This window comes from Mastigoproctus giganteus, chromosome 11, assembly GCF_048544385.1.
Source record: "Mastigoproctus giganteus isolate SK-2022 chromosome 11, ASM4854438v1, whole genome shotgun sequence".
NCBI lineage: Eukaryota > Metazoa > Arthropoda > Arachnida > Uropygi > Thelyphonidae > Mastigoproctus > Mastigoproctus giganteus.
Window position 1 is genome coordinate 103,760,330 of NC_143585.1, and position 16,636 is coordinate 103,776,965.

At 40.0% G+C, this 16,636-nt stretch overlaps 1 protein-coding gene across 2 annotated transcripts in view; it reads right to left on the minus strand.

The window, feature by feature from the left end:
- LOC150078318 (uncharacterized) overlaps positions 1-16,636 on the minus strand; it is a 106,957-nt gene that overhangs the window by 54,158 nt on the left and 36,163 nt on the right. The gene's annotated exons all lie outside the window — the stretch shown is intronic.

The window sequence follows — 16,636 nt, forward strand, 5'->3', positions numbered from 1 at the left end:
AAGTGACAAAGGGGGAAAGCAACGTCAATTGTTTATCAACTCCCAACAAAGAATACAAGCCATTGTCTTACATTCATCTCTTCCTGCCAAGTGTATTGTACCTTGTACAACCTTCCCTTGTTGGGATACGAAAAGAAACTTTAATGGTCCGGGGGTTAGCGTGAACTCCCGTGGTACCTCGGGAACCTATTACATAGGTTCTTTCGTTTCCAAATTTCCTTATAATTAGGGTACCCTTCTCTAACGTGGTGAAAACTGGGTCTGTGAACATAACCCGCAATCCTTGCTCTTGAAACTGGGCTTGTTCGTCCGACAACGTCTCACATGTCTAACCTGATTCACACCTTCTGTGGGTGAGGTCAGACACATTTTGCATGAAACAATTGGCGGGTTCCTCACAGTCCGCGATCCACACTCTGTCAGCCAATACGTTTCGGAGACTTGTCTCTGACATGCAGCACATGAAGCTTCCTGATCGCAATCAGTTTCGCAGCAGTACTTAAGGCTTCCTTTACGTTCTTTGCTGCATTCACATCCTTCTCCATCTCTTTGACACTGGTAAATGGCTGAAGTGCCATTTTCTTTCAATGATTGTTTCAACAAAAAGTGCATTGGAGGGGTTAAAGTACCATTCCTAAGAAGAATTCGGGAAACCAACTGTTCAATACACTTTCCTCCACAGTTCGTGATGGAGCAACTATTCTGAGGAACCAATTTATGCAGCGATGATGTGGGTTTTATTAATTCACACGCATATACTCCATATTTGACTCGACTTAGTTTGACATTGGCTTGAGTAAGCAGCAACAAAGTTCCCAAGATCAACATCCTTAACCAACAATCCCGGGCGGAGCACCATACTCGCTTCGGAATACAACAGTTGATCTAAAAAGATAAAAGAAAAACAGTCACTCCAGTGTGTTTCTCCCGTTCTCCAAAGAAAATCCTTGTTTTTCCCTAAGACAGAGAAAACTCAATAGCGATCCTTCCACTCACAAAGCTCGCCACTCTTCAGAGCAAAAAGGAATTATTATTTTTTTTTTTCTTTTAATCTCTCCACACATCTCTAACAAGACCTGCCCAATCAAAGCCCTTTTCACTGTCCTGTGGGTTTAATCTCTGTCCGAGTGGCCCTAGCATCCACTGTACTGCTCTCTCTATTCTATCGGGTGGCTCTTCCCTAGCTGCCTCTCCCAGCGCCTGATCACGTTGATCTGGGGTTACAACCTTATCTGTCTGTTTTACCATCATGAACACCCTCCATCGTCTCTGACCTCACAACTGAAGCTGTTTCTGGTACCTGCACCTCCACCTGTGACTGAGACGTTGCACTTACCTCTCGAGGGGTATGAATGATTCGGTCCCGACTATGTAAGTTATACGTGTGAGACTGGGCAGGTGCCCGGGCGGTTCTCTCTGAGCTCGCTGGCGGCTCTAATCTCGGTTAGTTCCTCTGATTCCTTGATGGGAGAGACAACAGATTTGACACGGGTATGCTTATTGTCTAAGTTGGTTGGGATATTACAGGTCTAGGGTCAATCGGGGGGGGGGGGGGTCCAGTCGCACACCTCCACTTCAGGATCATCAAATATCCACGTATCTTTTGGTGTGGTCTCTGTACATGCTTGATCTTGTAATTCACTTTCTTCTGGTTCTTCCATTCTGAGTTCGGGAAAAACTTTTCGATCCACTACCTTTGTCAATCGATCTAAATGCACTATCTGCCTGTCCTTTGGGTTATAGAGATTCTGTATATCACAGTTGACCAATGAAGTTTGACTAATTAACCCGGTATGGACCTGAACTTAAACAAGCTAATTTCTTTGTAGTACCTGCCTTTATCTTAGGGGTGACCAGGTAAACTAAACTTCCGACACAAATATTTTTGTCTACTGCCACAGCTGTCCTGTGTTCTTCTTGTTTCTGCACAGCCTCTTCCAAATGCTGAGACACGATCTCATAAGTCCTGTGGAGATGTGCACACATCTGTTCTGAATAGTTCTCCAAAGACGCACAAGAACACCTCACTTTGTTACGCCAGAGATCTGAGGGTAACACCAGATCTCTACCATAAATCAAGAAGTTGGGGGATTCCTGCGTGGAACTGTGGGTCGCTGCATGGTACACAGCCACTGCAAGTGGAATCATTTCGTCCCAATCCGACTGAGCGTTGTTCACCATGCGACAATATATTTGCTAGAGTATGGTTCAGACATTCAACTTTAGCATTGCACTGTGGGTGGAAAGATGAAGTGTGGAATTGATGGATATTCAGTTTTTCACACACTTGTCGGACTAATGAAGACATGAAGTTCGTACCTTGATCCGCAAGAATGTACTTAGGTATCCCATGTCTCGTAATTACATTATTAGTAAAAGCTGTAGCAACTTCATCTGCCTCTTGAGTCTGCAGTGGAATCACTTCAGCACAGCAGGTAAAATTATCCACTGCTAACAATAGATATTTATTTCCCCTCAACGACATCGGAAGGGGTCCTAATATGTCCAAGGACACCTTCACCCAAGGTGAGTTTTCAAAAGGGACTCTCATCAGAGCTGCTTTAGCCTTAGGATTATATCCTCTACGTTCCATACAGGACTGACATGAGTTAATATAATTCTTTACATCGCTATACATGCCTATCCAAAAGAAATCTTTTCTAACGTCTTCTGTAATGCCAAATGCCCTCCACTGAGAACATTATCATGACATGACTTCAAACCGATGGGAACTACCAACTGCTCACCTGGTTCTGAACACGTAGATCCCGGTTCAGGTAGAGTGTAGTGATGTAATATTCCATCCTCACTCAGATAGAAGGAACGTGGGCTTCTCATGGATGGCTGGAGTGTTCTCTCTAACTGTTCAATCAATTTCTGCAAAACTGGATCTTCTCTTTGCAGAGCTTTTATTAAAGTTTTAGTTTGTTGATGCGACATAATCAGTGATTCTGACGCCATGTCCGCTGAAATAGGAGCAACCAACTCCGCAGTTTTCCGTTTCCCAGGCCTTTTCTGTTTCTCTTCTTCTTCCAACACAGGCCTAGATAAAAAAGTCTGCATTTGAATGCACTTTATCAGGGCGGTACACAATTTTAAAATCGTACTCTTGTAACAACATGCTCCAAAGAGCTAAGCGTGGTGATGGATTTTTCAGATTGAGCAAATGGCTCAATGGTTGGTGATCCATTATCAATGTGAAATGATTGGACACAAGGAAAGGTCTGAACTGTGTCACTGCAAAAATAATTGCCAGATTTCTTTCTCGGTCGTACTATATATTAATTCTGGACCTTTTAAAAGCCTAGAATCGAAGGCAATTGGCTGTCTAGAGTTCTCATCTACCTGTAGTTCCAAACAGGCCGCCACGTAATAGGATGAGGCGTCCGTTGAAAGGACGAACGGTTTCGTGAAATCTGGATAAACCAACAAAGGCTGTGTTATCAGAGCAGTCTTCAACTGGTCAAAAGCCTGCTGAGTAGAGCTGTCCCACGCAAAAGGTGTTTCTTTCCTGGTAAGCAGAGTTAAAGGTTGAGCAATGTCAGCGAAATTTGGGATGAACTTTCTGTAGAAACCTGCCATTCCGAGAAATGATCGGATTTGTTTGATTGTTCTGGGCAGTCTACAGTCTCTGACTGCGGCGACATTGGAAGGATCTGGACGAATATCGTTCCCGCTACCAAGTGACCTTAACTGTTCTTTCAAACACACTTCTTCAGCTTCAACTTTAGGTCATAATCTCTCAGACGCTGACTTTCCTTAGTTTCCCATGATGGAAATTAAAGCCGGCTGAAGAGACGATAACGTCGTCAAGTTACACAAAAATTGATTCTTTTCTTAGATCATGAAGTACTAGGGACATGGCTCCCACGAAAGAGCACTGAGAATTTTTTAGCCCGAAAGGCATTTTCCGGAATTTGTACAAAAATTCACCCATGGTAAAAGCTGTTTTATGATGGTCTGCTGGGTGTACTTCGATCTGGTGGAATCCACTCTGCAAGTGAAGTCTAATGAAGTGAAGTAACGTGCCTGTCCGAGAACTTGTAGGATTTCTTCCATATTAGGAATAGGGAAATTGTCGGAGATAGTTTTAGCAATTAATTTACGAAAATCCACACAGCCGGTAACTACCATCCCTTTTTTTGGCTAAAACAATTGGTGCAGAGTATGGGGAGTTACTCGATTGTATGATGTTGGATTCCAGAAGTTCATTTATCTACCTTCGAACCTCTTCCTTCGACAAGAAAGGGACTCTATGGGTCATTTGCTTCACGGGGATATTATTTGTCAGTTTAATTCTATGCTTAAACACTTTTGAGTCACCCAACTGTGCGGGAGAATTAGCAAAAACATCTCTATATTCATGCAATAGGTCCAATAATTTGTCTCTTTGTACACCTGTCAGATGGCCAAGATTCAAATCTTGTAAAGTCACGGAAGACATTCTTTTCTCATCTGTTTTCTCACTATAAAAAGTAACTGGATTACTCCTAACACCTTCGGGGCGGGCAATATTCATCCCTCTGGGAAGGTGAAGCATTTCAGTCGTCAGGTTAGCAACAAGAACTGAAACTTTACGATCTGGACCTATTCTGTCTACTGAACACCTCACAGCTAAGCCAACCACAGTTAAGTTAGAATTAGGTTCTGTCAACACTAGTTGTTCTGGGGAAACAGCAAGTTGGTTACAAAATGCTGTAACTACTTGTTCTGAGGAAGCTGGTATCAAATGTTTACAAGTTAATTTAGCTACAGACGGTTTTGAATTCAAATACTGATCTCGCATGCCTTGTTCTCTTAAGCAACTTCTCAATGGGACTGAGTGTATTATCCCCTTACCCAGGTCTATTGTGAATGAAAATCGCCTTAAAATATTTAATCATAAAATTACATCGTACTGTCATTTAAAATTTCCTGCAGCTGCCAAAACATTTTCCTTAAAAGTCGTGTTTTGTCTAGTCTAAAATTCACTGTAATCTCTGTATCCGTAAATAAATCCGTGCTCGAAAGTGTGACACTCGCTCCCATGTCCAAAAACCTAGCCGGAATATTTTGAATATACCCAGAAATTAACGGTAACTTAGCGTCATTGTCAGAATAAATACCCCATGCTGTATATTTCTATGGGGGGCAGATGGTTTACTAATTCTGCTCAGACTTTGAAGTGGTGAAACGGTTCCCCGACATCGAGAATCTCTTTCACTTCATTCACAAGTTTGTTCTAGTCAGAAAGACCTATCATTATTTTGTCTACATCCCCCCCCCCCCGATTTACTGGTCTACCTGATGCAGCTTCAGGTTGAGTTTGATTACTAGCAAGCCCATTTCTAGGTATTCCCCTTCTTTCTCTTGTAAAAGAACTCGTATTACCTCCATTTTGATTATTGAAACACGTTTTATCTGCTATTGAGTCTCTATTTCCATTAAAATTACTGCCCTTTCCATTACCATAGGGTGTCCCATTTTTTGGCATCACAGCATATTCGTGCGCTGTGCACCTTGCAACCAAGAAGAAGAAAATTTGGCATCGATCAAAAGTTATACAGACGGCCGCAGTGAGCAAAGCAATTGCCCCTACGTTCTGTAATATTGGCGTGATTCCGGAACACATGCTTCCCGGCATAACTCGGTTCTCCGTGGCATCTGTAATAGCGGTCGTTGGCCCCAGTCGTGGAGTCTCCTGGCAACGCCCTGTTTGACTGTGAGTGCTTTATGGCGAGCGCTACACGGTCGCAGAAAGGAGAAGATGCATAAGCTTCAACATTACAGTTTTGGCATGGATTTTTTCCATTAGCCGTGCCTTGCATTTCTAATTTATTAGGAGTAACATTATTTATAGAGAGTGAACAACGATTGTTGTAGATCTTGTATCTGCTCTTGTAAGGGCTTAATAATTTCTTTAAAATAATTTTCCAATTAATCCCGAGCTTCATCAGCGTCATTCTGACAATACATGGCATTAATTGGTCTGTATTTTGTTTCTGTAAGATCATTAATCTCTTTCCGTTTCGCAATTGTCACTGCCTGGGAGAAAGTTAAGAGATTCTGGGAAAGTACCATTCTCCTGATTTTATTTGAAACACCCCTGAGAAACTGGGCCAGCATCGCCTGATCCAAAATCATAAACGTCTCTTGCGATTCGCTTTGTGTTTTAAATGCCTGTCTAGCTAAATTCTTTACGCATGCACTATGAGGCTACTGATTCTGTTGCCCTTGAACAGCGTTTGAGAATTGGTGTAAGCATGTGACTATAGGTTCCGTTTTTTCAAACTGAACTAAAAAAGCATTCTTGAATGCACTATAACTCTTTTCCTTGCATAATTCTAATGAGTTGGCCAGAAATTCTGCAGCAAGAGAACAAAATTTCACCTTACAGACTGCAATCAGTTCCTGGTCCCGCCAAAGAGCTAACTTGCCGACACTTACTAACTTTCAAAAAATAACTGCACGGAAGGTCCCTCATCAGGTTTACCAAAGAAAATTGGGACCAGCCCTAGGTAACGCGCTATATTAGCCTAATGAGGTCTACTGGCTCAGGGGGGGATTGTGTTTGCTGAGTTGCAAACAATGGAACTGAAATCTCTAAATCTGTGGTTTGGGAGCCCTGTCTTTCCATTTCGGATTTATTGATGTCTATGTAAAATTAGAGTAACCCTATCATTTGTCTGGGTAAAACTGAGTTCTCACAAAATAGTGACCTACCTCTCTGTTCAGCTGAAACAGAAATATAACGTTAATAATCACCAATTCTAAAACAAAAAGTGTTTCAACATATAGCAACTCGTTTTCTTTTAATTTTGATAAATTTTCTAGGTCAAAACGTTACAAGTTGCTGATTGTTGTTCGATATGAGTGTTCATGAAGATGTCCGTGTTATTAGCATTGCTGCAAGGGAAAAACGAAATACCTAAGACTACTCTCTGCACACACACAAAATATAAGTGCTGTCACTATTCTTTCTACTACAGAAGTAAGCTTCTCAATCTACAACAATCAGAATCATTCACGGGCATTCTTATAGAACGGATTTTTCATCCCGCAATAACACACTTGATCCTGGTCACAATTAGCACCAGTGTTCCATAGGTTTTTTCTCCGTTGTAGTGTGTGCTTGCCAATGTTCCACAGCTTCAGTTATGGTGTGGAATGTTAGTCGATTTGTTTGTTATTTGGTTTTTAGGAGCATTAGCAACTAAGGCGATATTGCTCCGGGGATATGCGGTGGTCATTCCCTGACCTTTCCGCATCCTCCATATTTAGTGGTCACGGACTCGAACTCCGTCTAATCAAGAAGCGTGTGCTACGCACTGCTGCTCCTGCCCACCCGACTACAGAGGTGCCATGTTAGTCGGTCAAAGTTCGCTGTGAGCCAAACAGTCTCTAGCAAGAACGAACACTAATATTTGCATCCAGAGAAACATGGGTTTCATATGATTGTCTAGCAATTTATATTAGGACAAAAATCTTGTGCCCTCAAGACTCACTCAGATTGACACTGAGAGCAAGCTCGCAGCATCGAAGATTGCATTGTGTTCTCACTTTGAAACCCTCTTCTAACTTAATTGGGCTCCAGAGTGCCACATTAATTATAGATCTTCATCAATAACCCGTCCAGGGAGTTGTGTGTCGTCAGAGAATAATCATAAGGCAAACATTAACAAACAAAACATGGTTTATTACACAATACAATAGGTTACATAAGTGAGTAAATAAAATCATTAGCAAGGCCGTTTGTTTGGCCAAGATACAATTATTGTTTCTACATCATGTTACTGTCATAGTTAGGCATGTCTGATGGCGTTCTTCATGTGATATCCGTAAGATAGGTGCCACTCGTACTTGGGCGGACTTATCAGCATCGGGCTGCTTGATCATTCCAGTGTAACTGTAGTAGTTGCCTAAATTCAGTAGATATTACAAGTATCAAGATACTTAAAGAAGTAAACTATGTTGTTATAAATTCCTAAGTGCTAGATATAGTAACACAGGCACTCACTAGAGTGTAAAAGTTGGGAGGAGAAATGTGTGAAGCCCATGAAAGTATTATAAAGGGGCATATGTCTATGTGGGCAGTCAGTATCATTAAGTATCAGATTAAACAAGAGTGAACTCACCATTAGTCTTCTCGTTCGTCTCCAGGATGGTCGTCTCTGAGCAGCAATTTCTCATCTTTAATCTTGACTCTTCCGTCCTCTTGTTGTCGTCCCTTGTACTCATCTCAAAAATCCCGAGCGAAAAAGAAAAGGCCCACGGTTCTCCGCTCCTCTCCTTTTACTCTTTTCTCCCTTTTTTTCCGTTCGGGACTCTTGCTTTTCCAATTCCACAGCCAACAACCACACCTAAAAAAAAAACTCCCCAGTTCTCTGTCCTCCCCTGTACATATATAGGTCCCCCTTCTCTTTCTCACCCCCCGTATTGGTCTGGGTTAAAATTTGATTGAAGTTTGTTGGCACAAGGGGACTGTCACTTTTGGACACCTGACAAAACCAAAGGGTGACTTAATGTCGGGAGTGAGGTGAACTCCATATTTGTATGGGACTGTGTCTTTAAACTGAACAGAGGCCATCGGACATAAAGTTTGCCCACTCTGACATACCGAATCTTCAAACAAAAAATACTCCTTAAATATTTGATTCGAATTACTCCACACTTAGGATTCTTACAGGCATAACTCCTTTTTTCTCGGCAAGTGTCGCATCTTTCTCACTGTTTTCGTAAACAATGCGCTCTGACACTTGCTTACTTTCATCGAATAAATGACCTCGAGCCGTCAGCCAGCCAGTAACTAACGGTGATATAGGGTTTCACAGTTGTGGCGTCGATTGCTTGTGCATGAGCGAAATCAAAGGGGCTTTCATGAGAAATGGCAACTGTATCGAGAAAACATAGTCGTCGCTGAGGTATAGGGCGACTGTTTTATATCTTTCTCTTTAGGAATGAATCACGACGAGTAAAAATCAATGCATTTTTACAGAAGGCCTCATTTTAGGAAGGTTGTAGAGCTGCTGGAACAAGTACAGAGAAGGGTAACAAAATTAGTGAATGGAACAAAGGGTTGCTCTTACGAAGAAAGGCTTAAAATTTGCAAATTACAGTGTCTGGTGACTAGGCACCTGGGGGTGATCTGATTGAGGTGTATAAGGCCTTGAATGGTTTGAGCAAGCACAATGCTGGTGGATTCTGCCTCTAGCCCAGATTAAAAACCCGAGGGGACATAAATTCAAATTGAGGAAACACAGTTGTAAAATAGATGTGCAGAATTTGCCTTTAGCCAGTATGTGGTTGATTGCTGGAACAAACTCCAATCTGTTGTTGTAGAAGTTGACAGCTTAAATAAATTCAAGGCAGAACTAGACACAAACATTTGGAGCAAATGGATGGGTGAAATGGGAAGGGGTTTTTTTTTTTTTTGGCTGATGCTGTATAAGCTAGCTTCTTGCATTATATGTCTGTAACAATGCTAATGCACAACAATATCAAAAGTTTTCCTAAAATCCAAGTATAAGAATCAAAATTGTTTTTTTGCATCCAGTTCCTTTGTGACCACATCATAATATCAAATAAAATTGGTCAGACAAAGACTTCCCCTTAACAAACCCATGCTCTGCCTGAATTATAACTGCAGTCTTGTCTAGATAATCCTGCAGAGCTTCTTTATCCAGTTACTCAATTAATTTCCCTAGAACAGAAGTTAAACTAACAGGTCTGTAATTACTCATGTCACCCTTTGATCCCCCTTTGTGAATTGGGGACACATTTGCACATCTCCAGTCAATGGGGACCTCTCCTGAGTTCAAGGAAGCTCTCATGATTATGGCTACGGGTTTGCTTACTTCCTTCGCTGCCTTCTTTAAAATAACCGGATAGATCCCATCTACTCCAGGTTCTTTTCTTATGTTTAACTTCAACAATTTCTCCTCCACTTTGCTCTCAGTTATTACAAAATCGTTTAGCTCCCAGCCAGAGTTCGATAAACGTGTGCACTCCCCTCCCTGAATATCTCCTCATGTGTGAATGTAGATGCAAAATACTCGTTCAATTTGTCAGCTATCTGAGCAAGATCATCAACAGTCGAACCATGAATATCAAGTGGACCAATATGATTCATTCTCTTCCTTCTAGAGTTTACATATATAAAGAACTCATGTTTTTCTTTGCATCTTTTGCCAAGGATTTCTCATAATCTGCCTTCACCTGCCTAACCTCTGTGACTTGATTACAGACCAGCTTATATCTACCATATGCTTCTGTGTAACCTGATAGTTTATATCTATCCCATGCATTTTTCTTCCCTGCCACAAGTCTCATTAGTTCATCTGACATCCATTTAAGCCTAAACTCTGAACAATATTTCTTAGCTGTCATGAAAAGTCAAGTAGCTTTCAAGATTAATTCTTTGAATGCCTCCCATTTAGAATTTGCTGTTGGTAACATCATCAGTTTAAGCAAAAACTCTTCCCTTTATCCCTAATGGCAGTTACATCTTTGAGTAAATTGCACATCAGCACTCTGTGATCAATGCCACCTAGTGGTTCCTTTATCTGCAGATTCTTAATGCATGAAGAATTACTACTGATAATCAGATCAAGTGTATTACTCCTTCTAATTGCCTCCCAAACATGTTGCTGTAGAAAAAAATCATCCAATAAATCCACAAAAGCCTTACTAGTGTGCGAGTGACCAATCCACAAGTTCCAGTCAATATCTGGAAAGTTAAAATCCCCCTTAATAAGACAATCTGATTTACTGGTTCACTCTATTTCTCTGTTCAGCTGTTCATTGTACTCATCAGCATCATTAGGCCTATAACACACTCCTACTCTCAATTTTTCTTTCCCAATGCTTACGTCACCACAATCTGACTCAACATTGCACTGTCCAATTTTTTTTCTTAACCCCTCCACTTTTCTTATCCTGTCTATCCTTTCTCTACACATTGCACCCCCCAAGTTCCAATTCTGTGTAATACCACATCCCTGATATCCCAACAATATCTGCCTTTGATGTTTTGACCAGTGCCTCAAATGCATCAAATTTATTTACTAACCTCCAGTATTGATGTACATCATCCATTGCTGGATAGCATTTTACATAGTTGGTAGCATTATGATTTATTTCCATATAATTTGCAATTGTGCAAAGTATAAATGTACTATCATTAAATGGTGAATATTTTTAAAATTTACTAATAGGTTATTATTAGTTTATTGATTATATTGAATTTTGGTTTTTATGGCTCCAGCAAATAGAGAAGTTTTTGATTTTTTTATTGACTTAAATTGGCATATTAATTTATTTTTTAGAGTTGCTTTATATTCCTAGTAACAATACTTTAGTTTAAATTGAATTTAGATAGAGATTTTTAGGTTATTACTTAATATGGTAAGGGTATCAAATCCACATGTGGACAGGTTTTGCAGTTCCCGCAAATGCAAAGTTGTTAATTATACTTAGCCGCTTTATTAACTTAATTGTTAGATTAAATTATTTTCTATAAGTATCTTATAGACCTAGTCAAGCTCCGTCGTTTGTTTTGAATTTAGACTGTGATTTGGAAAGTAAATAATACCTCGTGTCCGTAGATTAACTGTTTGTAAATTGCCACCATTGTTATACAATACAACGTGTGCTAGCGCAAGGTTTAACAGAAAACTAGATAGCATAAGATTTAACAGAAAACTAGATAGTGTAAGGTTTAACGGAAAACTAGATAGCAAGTACAGTAGTATCAATTAATTATTAAAATTCATTAATCTTATTAAATTTCATTGTCAATTGAATTGTACTTTTTTTTTAACTAAATAAATATAGTGACCTAGTTATTACAAACATAACATCATAAAAGTCATATAAAGTAACTCGGAGATAATATTCGATACCGAAATACGTATATATAGTGTTATAACTGCATTGGGATATAGGTTTAGGGTATTGGAATTTTATTGAATTTGAGTAGAAATCATGACTCAGTCCAGAGCAGCAAAGCAAAAAGCTCAAACCAGTGGAAGTGCTGTGGCTCAGGGGAGAACTGAGGGGGGCAGTTGTCCTCTGAATCATAGTCTATTGAAATGCACTGCTTGTGTGATGTTTGTGGAGCAATCAGGAACGGGATATGATATTGCCGAGAGAAATGTTTTTGTGTGTGACGATGTAAGGATTGCTAGGAAATCAGGTGCCAACTCGACATTGTTATGGGCTTATATGAGAGCTTGAAGGACAGGGTGGATGCCCTCGAAGGACTTAAATTGAGGGCCCATCAAGCTCTCAGCAGCCCACATCAATGCAAGAGCTTGCACTTGAACATCACGCAACACAGTGGCAACCCCCAAGGCAGAATACGTTGGTCCCAAAGGAACTAGTTCTAGTAGGTGACTCTATTGTAAGGGAAATGGGGAACATATTGTGCAAAATGGATAGTTGGAACAGGACCAGGGCATGTCTGCAGGGCCAAAGGTTGATGACATTGTAGGGCAGATATCATCCTTCAAGGGCACAAAGGGTGATATTGTTGTACACCTTGGCACTAAAGATATTAACAGTAGGAGACCATCAGAATTACTTAACAAGTACAAGACAATGCTGAAAAAAAGCTGAGAGTTAGGGTTGAATTTGAAAGTGTCTGCAATTCTACCCAGACATGATAGGAGGGAGTATATGATGAGAGCCTTGTCGATCAATTTGGCCCTGGAGAGATTGTGGAAGGCTCAAGGGGTAGAATTTTTCTCAGCCTGGTCTGTGCTTGTTAACAGGAGAGACTGGGACACACTTAAATAGAAAGCGAGCAAGAATATTTGCTGATGCTATCAAGGCAGAGTTAGGTGGGTCAGAAAACTGCTAACTTGGGTGGGGGATACAGGGACTAATAGATTAACAGTAGCAGCTGGCAGAGGTAAAAGTGATTCTTGCACTACTTCTATTGAAATGCAATTGAGCAGCAGCCTGGAAAGAAAGGCAATGGGAATTTCCAGGACTGCTGGTAGTCATAGTGGAACAAGTAAATACATGTGCTGTGTTAGGGTAACTAAGAGTAGAAACAGGTGCATGTATACTTGCATGCTAGGACTATAGTTAATAAATTCAATGAGCTTGAAGTGCTAGTCAAGATATCAAAGGCAGATATTGTTGGGATATCAAAGACATGGTGTCACACAGACATGAGCAGTGCAGAACTGGAATTTGGGGAGTACAATGTGTACATAAAGGATAGACAGGATAGGAAGGGAGGTGGAGTTATGCTGTTAGTTAAGAAACACATAATCTACAGAAGTGCATCCAATTGATGTGGGTGGACAATGCAAAGTTGAGTCTGTTTGGTGTGACATAAGCACTGGGAAAGGAAAAATGAGAGAAGGTGTGTGTGTTATAGGCCTAATGATTCTGCTACGTATAATGAGCAATTGTGCAGAGAAATAGAGTGAGCCAGTAAATTAGGGTGTCTTATAATGGGGGATTTTAATTTCCCGGATATTGACTGGAATTTATGGGTTGGTCACTCAAAAACTAGCAAGGCTTTTGTGTATTTATTGGATGATTGTTTTCTACAGCAGCACAGTCGGGAGGCAACTAGAGGGAGTAATACTCTTGATCTGATTATCAGTAGTAATTCTTCATGTAGCAAGAAACTGCAGATAAAGGAACCATTAGGTGGCAGTGATCACAGTGTGCTGAAGTGGGATTTACTCAAAGAGGTAACTACCATCAAGGGTAAAGGGAAGGGTTTTTGCTTTCATAAAGGTGACTACGGTGGTCTGAGACAGTATGTAAATTCTATACAGTGGAACCAACTGATGTTGTTACCAATAGCAAATTCAAAATGGGAAGCATTCAAAGAATTAATCTTGGAAGCTACTAGGCTTTTCATACCAACAAAGAAATATTGTTCAAGATTTAGGCCTAAATGGATGTGATGAACTAGTTAGACCTGTGACAGAGAAGAAAAAGGCATGGGATAGATATAAATTAACATGTGACATAGAAGCCTATGATAGATATAAGCTGATCTGTAACCAAGTTACAAAGGAGGTTAGGCAGGCGAAGGCAGATTACGAGAAATCTTTGGCAAAGGATGCAAAGAAAAACAGCAAAGAGTTCGTTACTTATATAAACTCTAGAAGGAAGGGGATGAATCAGATTGGTCCACTAGATATCGATGATTAACTGTTGATGATCCTGCTCAGGTAGCTAACAAACTAAATGAATATTTTCCATTGACATTCACACATGAGGAGTATTCAACTCTGGCAGTAAGCTAGATAATCTTGTAATAACTGAGAGCAAAATGGCAGAGAAATTGTTGAAGATAAACACAAGAAAGGCACGTGGGGTGGATGGAATCTATCCAGTTATATTAAAGGAGGTGGCAAAGGAAGTAAGCAAACCCTTAGCCATAATTATGAGAGCTTCCCTGGACTCAGCGGAGGTACCCATGGACTGGAGATGTGCAAACGTGACCCCAATCCACAAAATATAGGATCAAAGAGAGACACAGGTAATTACAGACCTGTTAGTTTAACTTCTGTTCCAGGGAAATTAATGGAGGCACTGGTTAAAGAAGCATTGCTGGATCATCTAGACAAGACTTCAGTTATAGCTCAGACACAGCATGAGTTTAAGTGGAAGCCTTGTCTGACTAATTTGATTGGATACTATGATGTAGTCACAAAGGAACTGGATGCAAAGAATAACTTTGATATCATATATTCGGATCTTAGAAAAGCCTTTGATACTGTTGCACACAGTAGACTGCTGCACAAATTGGAGCAGTGTGGCATTGGAGGCAAATTGCTGTGTTGAGTGGGAGAAGACAGAGAGTAGTAATCAATAGACACTGCTCTTCATGGACTTATGTTATTAGTGGAGTCCCTAAGGGTTCAGTGTTGGTCCGTTGTTTTTTTTCTGTATTTATAAATGAAATTGATGATGGTATATCAGGCTTAATGTCCAAGTTTGCAGACAGTACAAAGGTTGGCAGGGTTGTTAATGACACCAATGACAGTACAAAGACAGTACTGCAACAGGATCTAGAAAAGTTGAGCAGATGGGCTGAGAGGTGGCCAATGAAGTTTAACATTGACAAATGTAAAGTACTACATATGGGAAGCAGTAATCCCAGAGTAACGTATCAACTCTGTGATACTACACTGACAGTGGTAGAGAATGAAAAGGACCTGGGGGTAATTTTTCAGGCAGATATGAAGTTTTCTGAGCAGTGCAGACGGTCTACAAGAGTAGCTCATGGTGTCCTGTCAATGATATACAGCAATTTTTCTAGCAAGGATACGGAGGTGATTATTCCCTTGTATAAGGCAATGGTCAGGCCACAACTTGAATACTGTATACAGGTCTGGAGGCCTCATTTTAAGAACAATATAGAGCTGTTGGAACGAGTACAGAGAAGGGCAACAAGATTAATGAATGGAACAAAGGGTTGCTCTTACGAAGAAAGGCTCAAGTTTTGCAAATTACAGTGTCTGGAGACTAGGCACTTGCAAGGTGACCTGATTGAGGTATATAAAGCCTTGAATGTTTTTACCATGCTCAATGCGGATGGGATTCTTCCTCCTGCTCAGAATAATCACCTGAGAGGGCATAAATTCAAATTGAGGAAATGACGGTTGTAGGATAGATGTGCGGAGGTTTGTCTTTAGCCAGTGGGTGGTTGATTGCTGGAACAAACTTCCATCTATCGTTGTAGAAGTTGATAGCTTAAATAGATTCAAGGCAGAACTTGACAAGCATTTGGAGCGAGTGGATGGGTGAAATAAGGTGGTTTTTTTTTTTTTTTTTTTGGCTGATGCCTATGTAAGCTTGCTTTCTTGCATCATGTTCCTTTGCTAATGCTAATTTTCATCCTTCATTTAAACTGGTCATGTTAAATCTAATTTTAAAAACATTTACAAGATGACAATGTTTTATCCCAGAAAATATAGAGGTCAGTATGAGTCCAAGTAAAAATAATGGGGAAAAAAAGATGTTTAAAAAATCTTCTGCAATTAGATGCTTTGATCCACAATAAATAATTTAAAAGTAAGCCAACTATGAGAACTGATGCACAAGTAATTTTTCTGAATTAATGACATATGTGGTTTGACTGTGAATTGAAAATTAAAGAATTTCAGTTATGCGAGCCTCTTCTGTTTTTAAGTTGGTTGGTTGTTGTTGGGTTTTTTGGCGCAAAAGCAACTTTGGCCATATTGCACCTTCTGTCTTGAACAACAGCGGATAAATGTTTAAAAAACCTGGATCATTTCAATAAACGGAACAGATTGGTATAAATGGATCGGAGAAAGAGAGATTCTTCCAGTTCTTGCTAACTTATTTAGGTACCTATATATGTCTCTCATTATTCCTATTTTAGAATTGGTGCAAGTAGATTATAATAAAATGAATGGCATTTTAATATATCATTTATTTATAATGATTGCACCTTGTCTACATTGAACAGGATATCTTATAATAAAATTATAGATATTGATGCTGTTGACCTATTTTATCTTGTTCCCTATAAAAATTTTTTGGGGAGAAAATGTTCTGGATCAAACAAGTCTCGCACAGATTTAGGTCTCTTCACAGTTAATCAATTTCATCATGGCCCATTTCTCGATGATAATATTTTTTAATTTAACTTTTAAGTAGC